The sequence below is a fragment of the Haliotis rufescens genome, unplaced genomic scaffold (genome assembly GCF_023055435.1).
Source record: "Haliotis rufescens isolate VD_foot unplaced genomic scaffold, xgHalRufe1.0.p SCAF_9, whole genome shotgun sequence".
Lineage (NCBI taxonomy): Eukaryota > Metazoa > Mollusca > Gastropoda > Lepetellida > Haliotidae > Haliotis > Haliotis rufescens.
The window spans coordinates 27,171,751-27,195,202 of NW_025964383.1; the positions used below are offsets into that span (position 1 = coordinate 27,171,751).

The following is a 23,452-nucleotide window of genomic DNA, read 5'->3' on the forward strand; positions in this document are numbered from 1 at the left end:
TTTGGCGAATTGTCCTGAACTTTTGAACATAGAGATGCAACTGTATATCTTGTCATCACGCTCAGTAACAAATGCCCCGTTGATCAAGCAATGGCGTTTCCCCCTATTTTTGCTGTGTGAAGTAGTGTCCTAAGTAGGAAAGTCACTTTGTGAGATTGCATAAATTCAAGCTAGTCCAAGTCCACGTTCTGGAACACGTCCCCATACCCGAACCACCTGGACGGCATGATGGTCATATATGAAAATGAACCTGTCGGTGGTTCCTGGAAAATAGTGTGGGACATTTGGGGAAATTGATTTTTGTCTCAGAATGTTACTTCAGTTTAAAGCATCATTTCCACTGTTTGCAAATTTCTAATTGAGGAACATGCGGTCCTTTTCTTATTTAGTGGAGTCTGTTTCTGGTTTAGCTGAACGTTTGAATGCAATATCAAGAAATGTACTCCCTAGTCGATACTGTGGACGATTGCTGTTTGAAGACCTATTCATCACCAAACGTTCATGGCGTCAGTTTGATTTCTTTAAATGACCCAGAGTATAGTATTGTTATTATTTGAACAGTCACAATGGTTCCAGAAGGAGGTGTAACCGAGCTCCTAAATGAACGGTATGATTTGTCCTTCGTTCTTTCTGGTGCCCATAGCATTTTCAAAGCGTACATTTATCTTTAGCACACAACAGACTAAATACATTAAAGTTGACAACACGTAGGTTAGAAATACTGCCAACGTCTTTTATTTTTTTCATTAAAGACAGTGGTGGCATTCCCAGTGCAGTACTGTATCCCTTAACATTATCAGGATCCGCTGATCGTGAGTTCGAATCGATCTTGATGGACGTTTCTGTCTGCAGCTGAGTAACATTGGGCTATCTCCAAACCTTAATTTATATGGTATATAAAAAGGATACTGTTCAAAATAACGATTAACCCATCTCACTCATGATCAAGAAAGAGATATTTAGAACTCTGGGTCAGCTTCTATATGATCAATATTTTGTGAAAACCGAGTTTCCTTAGGGAAATGTTCTTTTATCTATGGGACTTTATTTGTCGAATGAAGCTTTGATTCCACTGAAACCAGTTTCATCTGTTTTGTTCTATTGAACGCTCTGAGTCGTGTGTAAAACGTGTTTCCCAGATAATCCCAAACCAACTACTTGACTTGGGCACAATATTAAATATCATCACTACACACATTGTCTGATCTCTTTCAAACCGTATCTGAGGTAATAGGACACTAGCACGCAGAGTTAACCTCAACACGTGCTCGAAAATATCGCCAGCATTGATCTGGGTAATCTATAGCTTTTAGAGTCACGTAATAGATCCGAACAGACACCCTTCGCCTTCCATTTGCTATTGTTAAGAGCAAGATGATGCATTATATTGATCTATATCAAATTATAACTAATCATATAAACTTCTCTTTAGGTTATCTATATAATCAAAAGTCCATTAGAAGACACAACCTCTTGGATGAACCCCCATTGCAGCAGCATATCGGAGCGTTCGATGGTTAATAGCTACACTTTACATCGGGCTTTTCTCAGTGTGGGTGTAAGGCAAAATACACGCTGAAGGAAGCATTGGGAAATAGAGGAAAAAGGCGTATAAGAGCCGAGGAAGAAAAAGAAGAGAGAGAGAGTTAAGGAGAGTGAGTGAGTGAGTGAGTTGGGTTTAACGCCGCTTTTAACAGTTACCATTTCGGTGAAACCCACGAGCACGGGTATGGTGCTGACAAACCTAGAAACATAATCGAGGCGAACCGGGATTCGAACCCACAGGTTTCTGGCGTTGCCAAGACGCAACTCTGCACAGCGAATCGTGGCGCCTTAGACGACTGGGCTACCCGTGCTCCCTTATAAGAGAAAGAGAAGAGAGAGAGAGTTAAGGAGAGTGAGAAGGATATAGTAATGTGAAGGTAGAGAGCGGGATGGCGACAGCGTACGAGGAAAGAGAGAGAAGAAGATACATTAAGAGAATGAATACTATGAGAGGGTGAGAATTATTTAAGGATAAAGAGATTGTAAAGGAACTTCGGTGATGGAGAAGAGAGCTAGAGAGAGTGCTAAAAGGGAAAACATATTCCGAGAGAGGTACATTTTATATACCTACATATAGTTTAGGTAATAGTGTTAGAATGTATCGTGTTTGTTGTTTAAAGCCGCACTGAACAATATTCCAGTATGATGATGGTCTATAAATAATGGAGTCTGGAGCGGGCATGAGTAGTCTTGACATTACGAGCGTCTGTCTTCCCAATTGTGATTCCATATACATGCAATCAACGAAGTCACCAAACCTAACCAACCGAACCATTTATGAGTACTATTCTTACCCGAACTCCCCTCGGGTTGTTTAAGAGAGAGAGAGAGAGAGAGAGAGAGAGAGAGAGAGAGAGAGAGAGAGAGAGAGAGAGAGAAAGAGAGAGAGAGACAACAAAGAAAGAGACTGGCGAGACACTGCGGAGAGAGGAGAAGAGAGAGGAAGAACAGAGGCAGAGGAAGAGTCGAAATATTAAAGCGAGAGACACTGAAGGAGTAATATGACATGCTCATGCAGTGATGGCAATATAGAAAGTGTAGGGAAACAAAATTAATGGAGTTCAGAAACATATCCTCAGAGAGTCCAAGAGAGGGACTGGAGTTAGGAGGTAGGGGGAGACGTAAAGATTAAACACAGGGTATTGGTTTGTGGAAACTGTAAATTGCAATAAGTACCTTCACGTAGTTAAACACATAATGTCCAATATACGTCATGCTTTGTACAATGTGCGGAATACATGATGAAGACCTCTTAAAGTAACCACAGATAAAACAAATCCCGCTAGCTGAAGCCATTCAAAATATCCATAGCAAAACCAATCTCCATAAAAAAAACAATGATCGGAACCGAGCAACAATAACCACGCAGCATCATGGAGCCAGACAACAATATTTACTCCAACCTAATCTTCTGCATAGACAAAATGATAACATAATTTTCACAAATGATCATCATGTACGAAAGATGTACTTCTTTAGGGGGAGAACTCTGCAGGTATAGATTTCATGCACACGATTTATATAAATATTGGATTTCCTTGCCTATCATTTGTCGACCACAATACAGCAGTGGAGAGGACCCATACTGCTCTCAGTCCATTTCTTCTATATACAACAGAGGAAGGCTTAGAAAAGGCTTAGAACCGACCTATCAACGAGTATTTACTGGATGTCTGCCCCGAGTTTTGTCGAGAAACTGTTTACATTGTTTCACCAGAGGCAGATAACCCGAAAGTCTGTGTATTGTGTTGGTTATGTTATGTTATATTGCCCATGTTCTTATTTCTAAAATGATCACAAGTTGTGATGTCAGCTTAATTAGTTCATTGTTGGCATGACGCCGAAAAAAAATAAATTAATTGATATTAATTTCGATATGACGTCATGTTGCTAAGCGTCGCTTCGCAAACAGTCACAATAATGGAACAAAGCCATGATCTAGTCAATCAACGTGAGACAAATAAAATATGATGCTGAGGGAAACCTACATGGGATGGAAATAATTTCACCAATATCCGTTTTTCTGTTGGTAAAATGAGAGAATATTATGACGCGGCTCTATACTGCAAGATTCACTCCGCTATTGGTAATATAGGACGATATTATAATGTGGCTCTACACTGCCAGATTCATTCCGTTGTTGGTAATATAGGACGATATTATAATGTGGCTCTATACTGCCAGATTCATTCCGCAATTGGTAATATAGGACGATATTATAATGTGACTCTATACTGCCAGATTCACCCCTCTATTGGTAATAAAGGACGATATTATAATGTGACTCTATACTGCCAGATTCACCCCTCTATTGGTAATATAGGACGATATTATAATGTGACTCTATACTGCCAGATTCACCCCTCTATTGGTAATATAGGACGATATTATAATGTGACTCTATACTGCCAGATTCACCCCTCTATTGGTAATATAGGACGATATTATAATGTGACTCTACACTGCCAGATTCATTCCGTTGTTGGTAATATAGGACGATGTTATAATGTGACTCTATACTGCCAGATTCACTCCGCTATTGGTAATATAGGACGATATTATAATGTGACTCTATACTGCCAGATTCACCCCTCTATTGGTAATATAGGACGATATTATAATGTGACTCTATACTGCCAGATTCACCCCTCTATTGGTAATATAGGACGATATAATAATGTGGCTCTATACTGCCAGATTCACCCCTCTCTTGGTAATATAGGACGATATTATAATGTGACTCTATACTGCAAGATTCACCCCTCTATTGGTAATATAGGACGATATTATAATGTGGCTCTATACTGCCAGATTCACCCCTCTATTGGTAATATAGGACGATATTATAATGTGGCTCTATACTGCCAGATTCACCCCTCTATTGGTAATATAGGACGATATTATAATGTGGCTCTATACTGCCAGATTCACCCCTCTATTGGTAATATAGGACGATTATATAATTATACTCCTGTGGACACCTACGTTTCACAAGGACGACGTAATTACGCAACAACGACGGCAAAACGCGAGACAACAAAATTGCTGTGCGTCAATATTAGTAATATAGGACGATTATATAATGTGGCTCTATACTGCCAGGTTCATTCCGTTATTCTTCGTTATTCTTTCACAACTTTACTATTAAAACAACTATATAAGAACAAGTTTTATTTTCAAATATATGTTGAATTTTCATATAAACAAGAAAGGATGCCACTTTAGATATCCTATCATTTAATGATTTAAAACTTTTCACTATCGTTTTAGAACATTTATAAGCAGAATGAATGGGACTGCTAGATGTGGAAAAATGATCCAGAAAATGACATTATACTCTTCGCGAAACATTTAATAGCCGATGGTTTCAAACTAGAATTGATCGGTTCATTAAAACGCCCCCCTTACTGTCAGGATGGAATCCTATAACATACATCATGTAACGTAATCAATGTAAGCTTGTTGCAAAAGAACCATCACAAAACCAGTGACAAGTCAATTGCATTCTAAGTATCAATCTTTATGTAAACACAACAACAGCTAGAGAATAAAAGGGGTTTCTCCCCAATCAATACACGTACCTCGCCTCATTAGTTAGCTTTAATGACTGGCTAACATTGCAATATATCATGTCATCCACGGCACTTCAAAGTAAGCCTGAAGAGAATCATGATGCCGGTCACAGGGAGACACAAAGCCATATTGTATTGAAATTACTGATAAAGGCAATAAAATGCTATTGAGCCGGCATATTTTGAGATTCATAATGGCTGGCAGGATTTATGTGTGTTCTTGCTTCTCGTTAATTCTTCGTTTTCTGCTATTTTAAGAGTAGTGCAAAGTTTCAGTTGTTCTGTATTTCAGGTCTGCGTATCTACAAAACTGATGTCATTATATGACGGGCTTTGACAAATATTTACGGAGGTTTTGTGTATACAAAGAACATGTAGGCGCGCTTGAGAATAGTGCTGAATTGATACCAGAGACAATTTCTAGATGAACCAACGCAACAAGAGTTCATTTCAGTTAAACAGAGAATCTCACCCGAGTGTCTTTTGATATCAAATATATCAACATGAGTTGATAACAGTGGAAAACCTCCGAGTGTTGCCGAGGAGTTTTCCACTTTTATCAACGAGATTTTATTTATCATCCAACATCATTCAAGTTTTTCAGTTTGTAGACAGTCATAAGCAGTGTCTTAAGTGTAAAAAGTACTGCTAACAGCTTCAGTAGCAGAGCCATTAATGATGTCATTTGATTGTGACGTCATATTCACCAATGACGTCACAATAGTCTGCAAAGCATAGTGATGCCATTTCATTACAGCGATATCTACAATGTAGATATCGCTTGATCTCATCCAAACGATATCTCCCGTGGGAGCCAGTTTTGGATGATAAATGTGCGTAGGCGACTTGCCTATTGTGAGGATAGAATTATTACACATCCATGGACATCGAGTACAACATTGGAACAAGGCTAACGTAAGAGCAGAGAAGCAGTTTATAGTGTCCTTTACAAAGCATGTTAGGTAAGTTATCTCTATTAATCATTAATGTAAAATATATCTACACGTTTCATTATGGTTGAATTATAGACTCATTTGACCTTCATAAAAGCCCGGATTGTGAGCTTAATGTAGGTTCTAGACGTTTTACTCACGCACGCCACCTTGAAGATACTGCCAGGATGCCCTGCGTCCATGCCCTTAACGTGTAATCAGTTATACAAGGAGATGTTATCAGTTAATAAATGTTCCGAGTTGCAGGTAGGTTATTAGAACCTGTTTCCGAATGTCATGTGGAGAAATCAGGCTAGTTAGTCTAATAATTTTACGACATAAATTCGAGTGTGACGCCAGGAACATCGATGCGTTGTTCATATGACGTCACGTTGCTATGACACGACTGGAGCTAATGGAACAAACTAACCAATCAGCATAAAGCAAACATTATACTTCTCAATGAGAATGACTAAAATCCATTCTATATCCGTGCTCCTGTGGACACCTGTGTCTCACAATGACGACATGATGACGCAACAACGACGGCAAAACGCGAGACAACAAAATTGTTGTGCGTCAATAAAGACGCTCCATTAATCTCCTGATTCAGCTCTATAGGAAATAAAAGAAATAAAGATGCGTTTGTCGTACTGCTAAAATGACCTACCCAGACCTAGAGATACGTCTCGATCTTTCTTAATGTCATATTTATGACACATTAAGCAAGAGAGCCATCGTGATCGTCGACCTGTTGCAATGTTGTCTGGGGTCTCTGCGAGTCAGATTGTACACGTATTTATAGAGAACTGGTCGTGTTATCATTTATGCATTAGATTCTCCCTGGTCATTAAATGACAATCAGACTGTTATGAAGGGAACCCCATTGATATCCGAAATGTCTTTTTAACGAGTATTATATCTTCCGATGAATAACTTGTTACACTGTGTCTTTATTCAAATAGGAAAGCGAGACTACTGGATTTAGAAGCCATCGGAGAAAATACCGTTTGTCTGGATCCAAGTATTGAATAATAATGTCGGCACAAACTCTCTTGTTTGTGATGAAACGTGTACGGACATTTATAAAAACAACGTGGACGTGTACATACCTGTCAGTGGTTACAAGTGGTACATCCAAGGCTCAATCAGACATTTCTTTAACTCGCATTTTTCACGCTAAATATTCGTCTCTTCTGTCAGATCATATCTCTCTCTATCGCACTCACGCGCTCTTTCTATCAAGGGGAAAGAGATATGGCCGGTGAACGCCGGGGCTGAATATTACTACCGGTCGGTAACGGCACCGTGTCACGTGACCGCCCTCCCGGCTTTCAAGTTGGCCATAAAAATACCAGTGTTCCAGGGAATGTATGGTTTTGTAGACCCGTTAAAAGACAGAACCTCTATAAGCAATTAACCTTAATCGGAATGCTGTTGAAATGACCTGGGTTATCATGCGATGTATGTGTGCTGGTGGTCACACGACAAAGATCGCCGAGTTGGCGGCAGAGGCATCAGATGCGGGATTGGATGATGATAGGGATCAGGATGGAGGCCCCGTTGTGTTTGTGTGTCTGATTTGTTATTTTGTTTTCGGTATCGCCGCGCCACATCTCATTTAAATCGTGTTCTCCTTTCGTTAGGATCAGTTATACGTCCTATATAAGCAGTGAATTGAAAAGGGGTTTAACGTTGCGTTCAAGATTATTGTATTTTATAGCGACATGTGCTTGTGTGTGTGTGCGCGCGTGTGTATATGTGCCTGTGTGTGTGTATGTGTATGTGTGTGTGTGTGCTTGCGCGCGTGTGTATGTGTGTGTGTGTATGTGCATGCGCGCGCGCGCGTGTTTATGTCTGCTTGTACTATTGTGAATAAATGCGGATTTATAGTGCCATTCCACAGACACACACGTACCACGACGCATGTTTGACATGAACACCCCACTCAGACACAGAACAGTGACTCCGACCATCCTCATAATGCCGATCATCAGACAGGGTAACAACAAATACCATCTTTTATGTTGGTATGATGCAGCCAGGACGCCCAACAAAAGACTGGTTTGAGTCATATTGGAAGCGTAACATACAGAAACAAACTTATGTCCCATTTTAAACGTGATAAATATTGATGATAATTAATTGCTTAAAATGGTTGTACGATAATAAACCACAGTTGTTTGTTCGTAAACTAATAATAATAATAATAATAATGATAATTACAGCAAGCACAAGACCACGAGTACTTCTACCAATACGATTTAAAAAAATGATGATGATGATGTAATCCTATGTTGCTCATTCCATGAGTCAGCGCTTACTAATGCTACTTATACAGATTGCAACGGTGCCGTATCTTTTAATACGAAACCTTATCTTGAACTCTAAGCAGCTCTGCTTCAATGTACCGTAAAGTGTTCTGATGTCGTAATCGGATCGCGCGTTTCCGCCATACAAGACAGATACTAGCGATCTGATAGCATCGTAAGAACATAAACTCGGCAAAGTAAAAGATAAACTTTCTAAGTGATTACAACCACCACATGCCAGTAGTGCTGATGAACAGAAAGTAACACTTGTGCATAAAACACATTTAAAAAAAAAAATCTCACTGCAATGGTATCAGTGATATAGGAGATAGACGTGATGATATCGACGTCAGCATGATCAACTGAAATCCAGTCCATCCTTCAGTCAAAACTAATGCCACGTTTGCATAAACCCTTTCAACTTTTCTCAAAATACACATATGGTCACCATAAAATGTGGCCTGTCAGCGCCATATCTCAGTGCTCTTGGGTTTCAACGAGGTGGGAAATGTATACGATCTGCTTCATTCGGGCTGTATGCCAAATGTAAGCTTGAACACCATGATATCACTGTAATTGTATTCTGAGGCGGCGTTAAACAATACTTATTACATCACTAACAATATCACATGAATAGTAGCGTCACGTATAGTGTTAATCATTCACATCAGTTGTTTTCCTAACTCGCCACTTATTAATTTTGATAAGGATAGATTCACAGCAACCTACGCTTCTGAAAATTGGATTTGACCAAAACATTACAAACGTTATCAGACGTTACTACTAGGCTGAAAAGTCGCCTTAACACTTCAAACAAATGGTTCAAATCACATCAATGATACACGTATAAAATATTTCTCCACCGAATAGCCACTTCTTTTTTGTTTCCTTTTTGCCCCGATCAAACGAGGGGGCATACTTTTTTTGCCCGGCAGTGTAGATGGGGGTCACCTGGAGGTCAGCTGGAGGTCAGCTGATTGGTGTCATCGTATCCCGATGGAGTGAAACATTGCTCATGGTATCCATTGCTGGATCCTTCATCGCCAGCTGTATACATGTACCTTGAGTGAGTGAGTGAATGAGTGAGTATGGTTTTACGCCGCTTTTAGCAATATTCCAGCAATATCCCGGCGGGGGACACCAGAAACGAGCTTCACATATTGGACATATTGGAATTTAACCAGGGTCTTCGGCATGACGAGCGAACACTTTAACCACTAGGCTTCCCGACTGCCCCACATTGGACTATTGCCGAGTGTCACGTTAAACAAGTTACTACCAGTCAAATTCCCATCTAATTACGTTTCCTATCTCGAAACGCAGGTTTCGTTAAATTTTCTCTTTTTCGTCAGCTTGGAGGTGAGGTGAAATTAGGTTTAACGTCAAGTCAAAGATTATTGCACTTATATAGCGACGTGCATGTACGTGTGTGTGTTTGTGTGGCTGCTTGTACTAGTCCGGACTGATGCCGATTTATAGTTCTAGCTCACTGAGATACGATGCCGCAGTTTAACATGAATACCCCACTCAGACACAGTATACTGACTCCGAGCCGGCCAGTCCTTGTTTTAGCCCCTTAATGCCGAGCGCCAGGCAGGGTAACAACAAGTACCATCTTTTAACGTCTTTTGGTATGACGCGGCCGGGGATCGAACCCCGGACCTTCCGCTCTCCGGGCGGACGCTCTACCATTAGACCAGGGAGGCGGTCCGTCACCTTGAAGGTCATTGTCAGCAGCATAACATATACGAAAATGCCCTTGTTCTTCTTGATAGCAATGTTTCAGATGAAATTGTATGTTACGAACACCATGGTTACATGTAGGATTTCAATGCGGTTATCTTTCCTTGCCAGGAATTGGAATGAAATCCGGGGGAAATAACTATAACATTTTTTGGTATTATTAAATAAACCCCTTTCAAACAAATCCAAATTAGATTACCACGTCTTCTAATCCTGAAGCAAATTGCGTTTTTGGTGCGTTCGAACCATTTCACTTTTTTCTTTGTTGACAAGCACAAAAATATTCATCGGCATCTGAGAACAAGTGAGTCATGTTGCGTTTAAATGAACCATCACAATTATTCCCCGAAAAGGGCTCCTAAACACCACTCTGGCTTCATCGAGCCCGCTGTTTTCATGAAATTCATAATTGAATATACACTCATCGAATCGATAAAGAAATTAGATTAGAGCATAGAACAAAATATTCCCTTGATCTTATGCCTGCGAAGCAATCAGCATTATCAATGTTAGAGTTTTGTTCTCGAAGAAATTAAGGTCTAATTTTTCCCATAAGCCCCTGCAAATATAATTTGTGTTGTTCTATGTTTTATATGAGAAGCAAAATCCATGTAGAGTTCACTAAATTGATCACGCTATATTAGATTAGGGCTGAAAATGTTGGAGTTTTTTAGGCAAAAAACTGATTAGGTCCTGAATACAAATTGTGAACCAGTGTAATGCATTAGGAGAAGCGCTGTAGGGTTTATTGCAAGCGATGAGTGGGAGAGAGCTTTCTGTCAGTTCAGGAAATGGAGTGTCGCACATTCGGAATATTGTGCTTCAGTGGAACTAGTCTGTCACTGTCCGGTTTGGAGAAATAGTTTTGGGTTTGGAATTGAACATTTAAACGGAAAAAAACCATTAAGCTGGCGTGTACTACGAAATTGGGTGATTTCTTTGACATAAGGGAACAAAGAGTTTTCATTAAGGTCATGGTGATTATCTGACGAATTTGGTTTTTTTAAACGTTTTTATGGGTATTTTTAAACGGATGACATAAAAGGAAGCGCATCCATCAAATTATATCTCTGGAATGGTTTGTGAGCAGCTTGCATTGTTTTACCGACAAAACCGACGCACCGACGATGGTGCCGTAAATCCTGGAATAATATGACGTTCATGATTGTGTTCTATCAATTCTCATCTCATGCGTTTACACGAGAGCAAAATGTAATTTAAAGGCGTTTAGCTCAAAATAGACCATAAACAGATCAATGAACATTTGTCTGACGTTTATCACTGTTATATCTGTTTTAGAAAACTTGCGTCTCTCATCGGGATCAGGGTAGGTAACTATATGGAACATTCCCGTCCTTAGTATATGTTTAGACATTCCTGTCCTTAGTATATGCTTAGACATTCCTGTCCTAAGTATATGTTTAGACATTCCTGTCCTTAGTGTATGTTAAGACATTCCTGTCCTTAGTATATGCTTACACATTCCTGTCCTTAGTATATGTTTAGACATTCCTGTCCTCAGTATATGTTTAGACATTCCTGTCCTCAGTATATGTTTAGACATTCCTGTCCTTAGTGTATGTTAAGACATTCCTGTCCTTAGTATATGTTTAGACATTCATGTCCTTAGTATATGTTTAGACATTCCCGTTCTTAGTATATGTTTAGACTTTCTTTTTCGAAGGGTATTTTAGAAATTCCTGTCCGTAGTGTATATGTTGACATTTCTGTTCTTTGTAGATGTTTAAACGTTCCTGTCTTAAGTATATGTTTAGACGTTCTCGTCTGAAGTGTACTTTTAGACTTTCTTGTCCGAAGTGTATGTTTAGAGATTCCTATCCTTAGTATATGTTTAGGCGTCCTTGTCAGAAGTGTATGTTTAGAGATTCCTGTCCTTAGTGTAGTTTTAGACATTCCTGTCTTTTGTTTATGTTGAAACATTCCTGTCCGAAGTGTATGTTTAGACATTCTGTCCTTAGTGTGTGTTTAAAGGTTCCTGTCCTTAGTATTTGTTAAGATATAATGATTCCTGTCCTCTGTATATGTTAAGATGCTCTTGTCCGAAGTGTATGTTTGGACATTCCTATTCTCAGTGGGTGTTTAGATATTCCTGTCAATAGTGTATGTTTAGACGTTGTATGTAGGAGAGCCTCGTGGTTAAAGCGTCCACTCGTCACACCGAAGACCCGGGTTCGATACCACGCATGAGTACAATGTGAAGAGCCCATTTCTGGTACCCCCGTCGTGATATTGGTGGAATATTGCTAAAAGCGGCGTGAAGCCATACTCACTGACTTCTGTCCTGGGTATATATTTCAGTTTTTGTTTAGGCGTTCCTGACAGAAAGTGGACCGGACTATTATTAAATCGATATGAAACCTTAATGCGTGGAATATCGGCTCTGTGGACGAATCGGGTAAACCAGTAATGCAGTTAAAAAGCTAATAAGACTAACAGACATTCTCATTATGTGTGGTGCTACCAAAATATCTTCTACTTTGTGGTAAATGGATGTTTTGCACCTACGCCCGTGAGCGCCATTATAACTGACCCGACGAAATGCTCCACTTTGTGTCCGGAGAAACACATTTAACTTCACACCTGTCCCATTTCCTGGCTCAATAACCCTGAATTACCCTGAATATGCACATTGTAAAGTACCGGGCCATCGATTCCCTGCCTGAGTAGCAAATCCAGAGAACCCCTAAACCTTGATAAATTGCCAGGCTTATCAGCACACTGCATTCTCAAGGGACAAAACCTAGTCGTATCTGGTAAGCAATTTATTATTGCCATTTAGAGTTCGATAATTGCCGAATTTAGTCGAGAGAGTGACATTAGCGGCTCTGATTTACCTTATCCCTGGCCAAATGTGGGATGCAGATCGACTTGTGCCAAATCCCATTTCGCAGAGAATATGTGAAATTGCACCAATTGATGGTATCACGACTGTATATTTGCCTTATTTTGCTAACCAGCTCTCTTGATTCGAATCAACCCACTGCTTTCACACCTGGGGGTGGGGGTGGGGGTGGGGGTGGGGTTTGGGTTTGGGTTGGGGTGGGGTTGGGGTTGGGGGTGGGGGTGGGGGTGTGGGATGGGGTGTGGGTGGTGGTGGTGGTGGTGGTGGGGGTGAGTATTCTGCCGGAATATCCTCCAAAATCTGGACTGAATTTTTGTAAGTATACATATGAGTGGAAATAAACAACGTTAAAAGAGTCGTTGAATTTGTAGAAGCTATAGGGTAATTCGATACTGTATTTCAGATTTAGATACATGACAAGATATAATATCAAACTATGTACAATCCTTTATAAATTTCGAGACTTTTATTAAAATATAAATATTCTTAAAATGTTTAGGTAATCTGAAAACGAAACGAAAATGGGTCCTTACCTAATATAAATACAGATAAATAAAGTGGAATAATCTGTTATCCCACACACAGGATCCATTTCCTGAAACATGTCAATAAAATATGTCTCTTTTCATTTCATTTCGAAAACGCCTTCACTGTAAATCTCACTCAAAACAGTATTCATTGCCAGCCCACACGAAGTCATTTCTATAAACCCAAATAACCATAAAATATGCTTCCAAAGCCAAAACAGTATCTATGCAGCCGAACCATAAATCAAAGCATAAACTGGCATTATGTACAGAGAGCGGTATAAATATTGCCAAAAAAGTAAACTTATAACAGGGATCCTTAATAAAACTAGTTGTAGGGTGGCATTTTGCCGTGGATCTCCTTATAACAACGAGGAGAAGGGATTTACACAACATTCGTGCAATACGTTCTTGTATAAGAGAAAGATTTTCGTCTCCAGGCTCACGAGAATACATAAAACTACTTAGCCTTTGCCTTTGTGTTATTGATCTTTGTGTGAATGTACAGAAAGTTCGTATATCACGATCTTGCATCATGCAATCAATAGTCAAGCTGTTCTGTAAACGGCTTCACATTTCCCCGTGGCTATTTAACACTGGCATCGTCAGCAAATGCATCAATATAGATTTACATTGAAATGCTTCAGGAAGACAAATGGGTACCTGTATTTTGATATCAGAATTAGACACAAATTAGTATTTGCTTCTCAAACATATATCCAGCCTTCTGACGTCAATAAACCCTTAATGAGCGTTATTGTAAAGGAGTAGTACTTTGTGTTCTGTTTGACAACATTCAGTTTTGTTTACCGTTATTGATAATATACAGAAAACATGTGGTTGAAGACAATACCTTATACGATTCCACCATTTTGATTTTGTTCGTGTCAAAGCGCAGAAAAAATATTGTATCTTAGTTTTAATTCAATACCAATTATAAAAATTGCTCGTCATATTAACGCCATATCTCATATCTCGATTGGTTCGTGATAATTCCCTGAGAAAAATGACTTTTGATATAATGACACTCACTTTCCTTACAAATGATACCTTGATATGGTTGGTGATAATACCTACAAGAAGAATATATTGATGAAATGTATGTCGAGCTTACTCCATTACCAATCATATCATCTACTGTTTCGTGATAATGACAGCATACGAGTATGTTTGCATACCGACGCTTACTTTTACGTATACGTCACTACAAAACACACCTATAATTGTTTCATGATATTGACAATAAGTATTGTTGTAACATTTACTTTTAACTTTTTTAGCCACTACCAGTCAAATCTCATATAAACTAAGCGGCAAAAGAAAGTATAGGTTGGCAATTTGTAATTTTCCTAAAAACAGCGATAACTAGTGGAAAGTGGGTATTGGGAATATGACTGCCCTTGAACAGGTACCAAAAACCACCTCACCCGAACGCGCCACCTTTGACGTCGCCCGTCCGGTGACAAAAAAAATGGTGGAACAGGTTTCCCGCCTATGGCATAAACTGCACGTGCATGTTAGCTGTATAAATGCGTTCGTCTGCAGGGTATAACCACACGTGATGAAAGCACACAAAAGAAATGCCACGACTGTCACAGGAGCAGAGAGAGAGAGAGAGCCATCGGTATGGCCGAAATGGTGGCAACACAGGCCCAAATTGCCAGAAGGTTTGGTTGTAAACCATTGACAGTAGCCAGGCTGATTCAAGGGTACAGGCAGACAGGGAGGACACAGGACAGGCCTAGAACCGGACGACCCCAAATGACAACACCACTTGGAGACGGCCAGATACGGCTCATTCACCTGCGAAATAGATTCGTAACGGCGACGGCGACGGCGACGGCGACGGCCACGGCAGCAACAGCGTTGGGACATCCCATTATCCAACGTACAGTACTTCGACGACTTCGTGCTGCTGAAATCCGAGCGTATCGTCCTTTCCGAGGAATGGTACTGACTGCTCAACATCGACGCCTGAGACTGCGACGCTGGCAAATGAGAAATTGGCGTCGAGTGCTGTTTACTGATGAAAGTCGGTTTAACTTGTTTCGAAATGACGGCAGAGAACGAGTTTATCGACGCAGAGGGGAACGTTTGGCTCCGGCGTGTATTCGAGAGGTCCATCCATTCGGCGGGGGAGGTGTCATGGTTTATGGCGGTATTTGTGGAGATCAGAAGACATATTTGGTGATTATACAGGGAAACCTGAACGCTGTGCAGTACAGAGACCAAGTGTTGCAGCCAGTTGTGCTTCCGTTCTTACAAAACCAACAGCAGGGGGCATTCTTTCAACACGACAATGCCAAGCCCCATACTGCAAGACTGACTCGGAACTTTCTTAACCAGCAGAACGTTGAGGTTTTGCCCTGGCCTGCCCACTCGGCCGATATGAATCCTATTGAACATCTGTGGGATCATCTTGACAGACAGATTAGAGCACGTCGTCAGCCTTGTCAACAGACAAGAATTGCAGCAGGCCCTGAGAGACGAGTGGCAACGGATTCCACTCCACGTCATCAGAAGACTGACGTCATCGATGAGGCGGCGTATAACAGCATGCATTGAGGCAGCTGGAGGTCATACACGCTATTGAAGGCAACTGTGTCGACAATGAACTTGTAGTGTGTCTGATAATTTTTTGGTGACATTTCAGACAAACTTTTGAAAATGAAATTTCTTACCGCACCATTGTTTACCCTGAGCTTACATTACCAGTGATTGCACAATTTCATTAAAACTGTGGTTGATCAATCATGTGTTACCCCTCCCTAGATCAAATTATAATTCACAACAAAACCTCTTCTTGTTATTTTTTTATCGATCATGGAACTCGACCTATACTAAAATTAAGCAACGTTGGTCTCGGAGAGTCGTTGGACAACGTTGCTTAACTTCACGTGACCTGAGCACTGTCCACAGTACAACGTGCCAAGGTTTTATTCTTATAACGAACTACGGTTATAACGAACTAAATTTAGCTGTCCTTTTGATTTCGTTATAACCGTAGTTTACTGTACTTACATTATTGATACTTTTGATTATTTTCTTTTATTCACACTCGGTCAGGAAGAGAAAATATTCCGAATCGGCTGATGATTCTACTGAAAGGGCTGATCTCGACTTCAAAAATAATGCATTAACAACTGAAGATGAAAGAAAACCCAAGACGGCTAGTTTACTTGTGCCAACGTGACCGATCTTATTTCGTCTACGATAAATAATAACCATAAACCGTCTGCGACTGCCGTGTGTTATTGTCTGTTGAAGAAAATAAGTGTCATCTGATAAGGGCAACTGTTGTGAGTTGTTTTCTGATGTTAACAATTATTTGCCTAAGCATCCAACGTATACGATTGAATCTGGTTGGGAAGTTTCATCTCCCCGCAACAGTGCTGATTAAGAGAATAAATCAGCTTGTTCATTGCGTTACTTGTCATTTTGATGAAAAATAAATAACATCCATGTAACTATGATTAATCTCGTTTGGCTTAGATATATTTCTAAACTGTAACACGAATACGTATCAAAGAGTGTGTGAGTATGGTTTTATGCCGCTTTTAGCAATATTCCAATCATATCACGGCGGGGGAAAACGGAAATGGAAAAGGATGAAATTCTAACCTGTCCATTCTTGTCTGTGTCTACATTGAATTTCTCACCTAATGTCAAGTGAGTATGGTTTTACGCCGATTCTAAAAATATTCCAGCAATGTCACAAGAAATGGCTTCACACATTGTACCCATGTCGGGAATCGAACACAGGTCTTCGGCGTGACGTGCGAACGCTTTAACCATTAGGCTACCCGCACCCCACGTTTTAGGAGATAGGGTACAGGTGGCCTTTTGGTCTAGGTCGCTGTACAGAGTTGCGTCTTTATTCAGTCACTTAATTACTTCTATGGAGAACTCCAATCCGCGCCTACCTCCTTCTCGTGAGTGAGTGAGTGAGTGAATTGAGATTAACGTCGCTCTAAGCGAGTATGGTTTTACGCCGCTATTAGCAATATTCCAGCAATATCACGACGAGGGAGACCTGTCATGGGCTTCACACATTAAACTCATGTATGGAATCGAACCCGGGTCTTCGGCGTGACGAGCTAACGCTTTAACCACCAGGCTACCTCACCGCCCACGTCGCTTTAAATAATAGTTCAATTATAACACGTCTTTTCATCTTAAAGTAAGGAGAGGTCCCAGTGGAGCATGGCGTTAAGTTTTACCATTTGGTTAAACAAAAGAGCATAGGCTTGATTCTCACAAACCATGAACAACACGATCATGGGATTCGAACCTAACATCTGCCAATCTTCATACGACTAGACCGTCTCGGTTATCTAGTGTTAGAGCGTCCGCCCGGAGAGCGGAAGGTCCGGGATTCGATCCCCGGCCGCGTCATACCAAAAGACGTTAAAAGATGGTATGTGTTGTTACCCTGTCTGGCGCTCGGCATTAAGGGGCTAAAACAAGGACTGGTCGGCTCGGAGTCAGTATACTGTGTCTGAGTGGGGTATTCATGTTAAACTGTGGGCGGCTAAACTCGGCATCAGTCCGGACTAGTACAAGCAGCCACACGCACAACACACGTGCATGCAAGTGCGCTATGTAAGTGCAATAATCTTGGACGCGATCTTAAACCCAATTTCACCTCACCTCACCTCATACGACTAATTGACGTAACTCTGGACAACAAACTTTGCCTAATTATATTATTGATCATGTTTACATAAAATGTAAAGAACTAAATCTGTCAAGATTAGAAATCAATAATTTTATTATCTGTCATTTATTTATTATTTAGAGAATGGATCCCCTCAGCACAGGAATCTTCATGCTATACTTGTCAACATGTTCAAATTATTATACTTATAATTATGAATGAGAGACAAAAAGTGAAACCCTTTGAGTCACTTTTTGAGTTAATTGTTTCATAAAGACACAAATATGTTTTATATATTATCGATATTAATTATAACATTTACAGATATATAAACAAGGATTCTACGTGTAACAGGTATTGTATCACATTTAGAAAAGTTAATTAAGATGGATGCCGTTGTGGTATTGCATCATACAAACAGAGGATAGCGATAATTGAAATCCAATATTGCCAGTATTGCCTCTGCTTCTTTCAAAACATTCATTTGACACTGTCACACACTTCTTATCTTTCTTGCAGCACATGCTGTGTGTGATTAGCAGAAACACGGGGTCAATAATAGGAGGAAACTTTTTCGAAAATGTCACTGAGATATAAAACTTCTGCTAAACGTCGATTATCTGTACTGAAACGCAAAAGAAACGTCACCATGGATAGATATATGAGAAACCTTATTTGTCCAAACACTGTAAACATACTTTGGGACATATTAAAAAGATGAAACTTGGCAAAACTGATCATCAAGGTTGAAATTAAAGTGTCAAATGATCTTAAAGTGAAACACGACAACTCGTGTGTCCGCCATGTGCATTGATGACTACCGTGCAACGTCGATACATGGAATGGATGAGGCGGTTGATGAAGGCCATAGGCACTTGTCCCCACACCCTGAGGAACGCCTGACGCAGTTGAGCTGCAGTTGTCGGCCTTTTTATGACGCCACAAAGATTTTCTGACGTCTTACAAACTGTATACTGAGAGCTTCATGTAACCGAGAAACCCTCACGTGCAGCAGCACTATGAACGGTATAAAAGTGCAGGGGTTTTGATTGCCTGGTACCTGCGTCAATCGAACAGTGAAAGTTCAACAACATGCCAAGGTTAACAGAAGTGCAAAGAAACAACGTCACGGGCCGCTTGCAGGAAGGGGACCCCTGGTCAGCTGTAGCAAGGGTTTTCAATGCAGCGCCCAGTACCATCACAAGGCTATGGGATCGGTTTCAACAGCATGGGTCAACACGTGATCGGCCAAGGTCGGGACGACCAAGAGTAACCACCCCCGCCCAAGATCACTACATTCGACTGCGCCACCTACTTGAAAGGATGACCACAGCCACCACAACCGCATCCCAAATACCAGGACTGCGCAGAATCTCCGACCAGACCGTACGAAACCGTTTAAGAGCAGCAGGTCTACGAGCAAGACGTCCTGTTCGACGCGTCATATTGAGTCGACAACATGGTCAACAACGACTGCATTGGTGTCGTCAACACAGTGTATGGCCTCAAATGCGATGGAGAGATGTCTGGTTCAGCGGCGAATCAAGATTTCCCCTCCATCGAGGGGATGGAAGAGCACGGGTCTACAGACGTCAGGGAGAGCGTTACGCCGGAAACAGCGTACAGGAAGTGAACAGGTTTGGTGGAGGTAGCGTTATGATGTGGGCGACTTTCTCTCATCATGACAGGACAGGTTTGGTCCATATCCAGGGCAACCTTACGGCTCAACGAAACGTCAACGAAATTCTCCTACCACACGTCCTCCCAAATGCAGCCATCGGCAACGGTGTATTCCAGCAGGACAACGCTCAGCTCACAAGAGCCTGTCTACACAACAATAACGGTGATGGTCTCCCCTGGCCCCAAAGATCCCAGGATTTCAACCCGATAGAGCACCTGGGGGATGAAAACACGGCTACGCCGACGTCAACCGCAACCCCAGACGTTGCAGCAGTTGCAAGCCGAGTGAGCTACCACTCCTCAGGATGTGATTCGCACACTCGTCTCTTCCATGGGCAGGAGATGTCAGACCGCTATCGGGGACATACGCGTTATTAGTGGTAGCTGACCTTCACCTTGGACTTTCCCTATGTACCGATAACTGTGATGACTGTAATCACCTATGGTTGCGGGTTCGAATCCCGGTTCGCCCCCCATTATGTTTCTAGGTTTGTCAGCACCATACACGTGCTCGTAGGTTTCACTGAAGTGGTAAACGTCTGAGACCTGCATCACTTCGGGCTTTCCTCCCACATTAAGCTGTGATATAACTGGTATACTGTTATAAGCGGCGTTAAACCCAACTCACTCACTGTAATGATGACTTTCAGAGAACCCATTCGACACCATGGCTATTTTAGGAAATATACAATGTCAACGCCAGAGAATAATCAGTGTCAATTTTCTGCCGAAACGATTCCAGTGGGCGTAAAAGGCGTAATTGTGGTGAACATTCTATGAATGGATCTCTGAAAATCAATGATAGCAACAGGTGTTCACAAAAAGAGTAAACATGTTTTGCCGGTAGCATCCGCCACTCATGCAATTTGCATAAAAAGCATTTGCGTGTCCATTCAAGCTTTCAGCAATATTCCAGCAATATCACGTCGGGGGACACCAGAAATGGGCTTCGCACATGATACCCATGTCGGGAATTGAACCCAGGTCTTCGGCGTGACGAGCGAACGCTTTAACGACTAAGCTACCCGACCGCCCCTGATACTGAATGATTAAGGACTGAATTTACCGTAACATCGTATTCCATCAATTGTGTTGTTATATGTACAGTGTGCAAGTACCTTTCATCACAAAGGACCGCCTCCGTCGTCTAGTGGTAGAGCGTCAGCCCGTAGCGCGGAAGGTCGGGGTTCGATCCCCGGCCGCGTCATACCATAATATGTTGAAATATGGTACTTGTTGTTAACCTGTCTGGCACTCGTCATTAGGTGATAAAACAAGGACTGGTCGGCTCTGAGTCAGTATACTGTGTCTGAGTGGGGTATTCATGTTAAACTGCGACAAGGTAACTCAAAAGGGACCAAAAAATTGTCAAATAAAAAATATGTTATTAAACTTAAGGTTTTAAACAACCATTTGACGTGAAAACATAATACATTCTTCATGATACATTTCCCCACAGGGACCTTTATTTACAATTTGACAAAATATATAAATATTAAAATACACCATCACTTGTCAAGTTCACTAACCGGTCATCATGCAGCTGGAACTGACGGAGATAAACACTGACTTTAACAAAGTCACAGAATGCATTGTTGAGTGACTTCCCACAGAGAAAGAAAGGACTATCTATCCTAAACAACTTTCCTTCTACATGGTATTCACAAGGGTAGCCACCCAATTGTCAGACGGTCCAATTGTCAGACGGCTTATACCGCGAATAGGTTGTATACACTAGTAATTGTTACCTGTTTAACTTTGCGTAAAGTGGAACATCCCTACACAAATGACAGAGAACGAAATTATTATTGCTCAATCCAGATTTAGAAAATGTCCAACTGCATCCAAAAATTAAAGGAGTCTTCTGCCCGGAGCACAACTTCTCCTTCAGACGCAGCAGTCCCCCTTAGACTCTCTGTACACCTTCTTCCTGGGTAGGGGCAGCACAATTGTCTATCTGGGTTAGCTTAGCACCTTCTGGCTTGCCTTGAAACAGTTCCACAAATCTGAAGAGGTTGGGGTGATGCTGTGCTGATGTGGGCGACTGCGGCTTACACGAGCATGGAAACCCTACACATACTACATGTGGGATTATACTCATAAAGTAATGGTTATTCGTGCGTGAGATTTTTACGTAAGAGGTAAAGTTGTTTGTAAATGGAAATGAGTCATTTCTTATCAATATGCCCAATGTTTCACAATTATAGAGACCGCCTCCGTGGTCTAGTGGTAGAGCATCCGCCCGGAGAGCGGAAGGTCGGGGGTTCGATCCGCGTCATACCAAAAGACGTTAAAAGATGGTACTTGTTGATGCCCTATCTGGCGCTCGGCATTAAGGGGCTAAAACAAGGACTGGTCGGCCCGGAGTCAGTATACTGTGTCTGAGTAGGGTATACATGTTAAACTGCGGCATGGTATCTCAGTGGGCTAGCACTATAAAGCGGCACCAGTCCGGACTAGTACAAGCAGCCACACACACAGATGCACGTCCTATGTGAGTGCAAAAATCTTGGACGCGACGCTAAACCCCATTTCACCTCACTTTTGAACTCATAAACACTGGTTAAAAACCTGGTTTAATCTGTATCCACTAACGACTTGAAGTATCTTACTCTGCTCACAGATGGGAGATGCTCATTAATTAAATAGGTGAGACTCGGCACAGATACTGGTCACACTAACCTGTTTGATAATTGGCACGTCTGGCAATTGGGGCATCTGACAACTGGGAGTAGACAAGCACTATCATCCAGTATGGTCTTCAGACAATTGTAAGAATCACACGCCCTATCGAGATCCTGTCTACAGCCATGTTAAGATCACTAATCCTATCTAATATAATATCTTAAGTTTGGTGATTAATTCATCAGGTTTACAGTTAATTATTGATCTGCGACCCTTATGTTCCAAGAATTGTTTATTATCATTAACGAAGGTGGGTAGCTCAAACAAACAACAGATATATATAATTTATTTGATTGTGACAGTTTTTTTTCAAATAATTCTTGACTACATTCTTTACCACAATATTTAAAATATGTCTAGCAGTGTAAATGTCATCCTCACGATGGAAATCATTTACGTTTAATTTGATAATTGAGAAGAGGATTTTCTTAAAACTATTTCAAATGACATAGAAATGTGTTTTTGTAATTTTAAGTTGGCATTGGTTTTGGTGAATGTCTGTCTTCTTTTTTTGAGGTCATTTTTATACCGGTTTTCCTTTTAACAGTGATTGGTGATGTTATGGAGAATTTTGGTTTGTTGCAAAGAAATATCATGGCCAGGATGGTTATAATATTGTTGTTTTGTGAACATTAATCCAACCTTATGTCAGTGAGTGAGTTGGGTTTACCGCTGCTTTTAACAGTATTGCAGTTATATCACGGCGTGTCAGCTTAATGTGGGAGGAAAGCCCGAAGTGATGCAGGTCTCAGACGTTTACCACTTCGGTGAAACCCTCGAGCACGTGTATGGTGCTGACAAACCTAAAAACATAAACGGGGCGAACCGGGATTCGAACCCACAATCATAGGTTTCTGGCGTGTCCAAGGGACTCAACTCTTCACAGCGAACCGCGGCGCTTTAGACGACTGGGCCACCCGTGCCCCCCAACCTTAG

At 41.1% G+C, this 23,452-nt stretch overlaps 1 protein-coding gene across 1 annotated transcript in view; it reads right to left on the reverse strand.

The window, feature by feature from the left end:
• Positions 1 to 7,290, reverse strand: part of LOC124129917 — a 49,645-nt gene extending 42,355 nt beyond the window's left edge. Inside the window, exon 1 of the mRNA XM_046493287.2 lies at positions 7,162 to 7,290. The gene's annotated coding sequence lies outside the window, so the exon portion shown is untranslated. The remainder of the gene's footprint in view (positions 1 to 7,161) is intronic.
• Between the last annotated feature and the right edge of the window lie 16,162 nt (positions 7,291 to 23,452).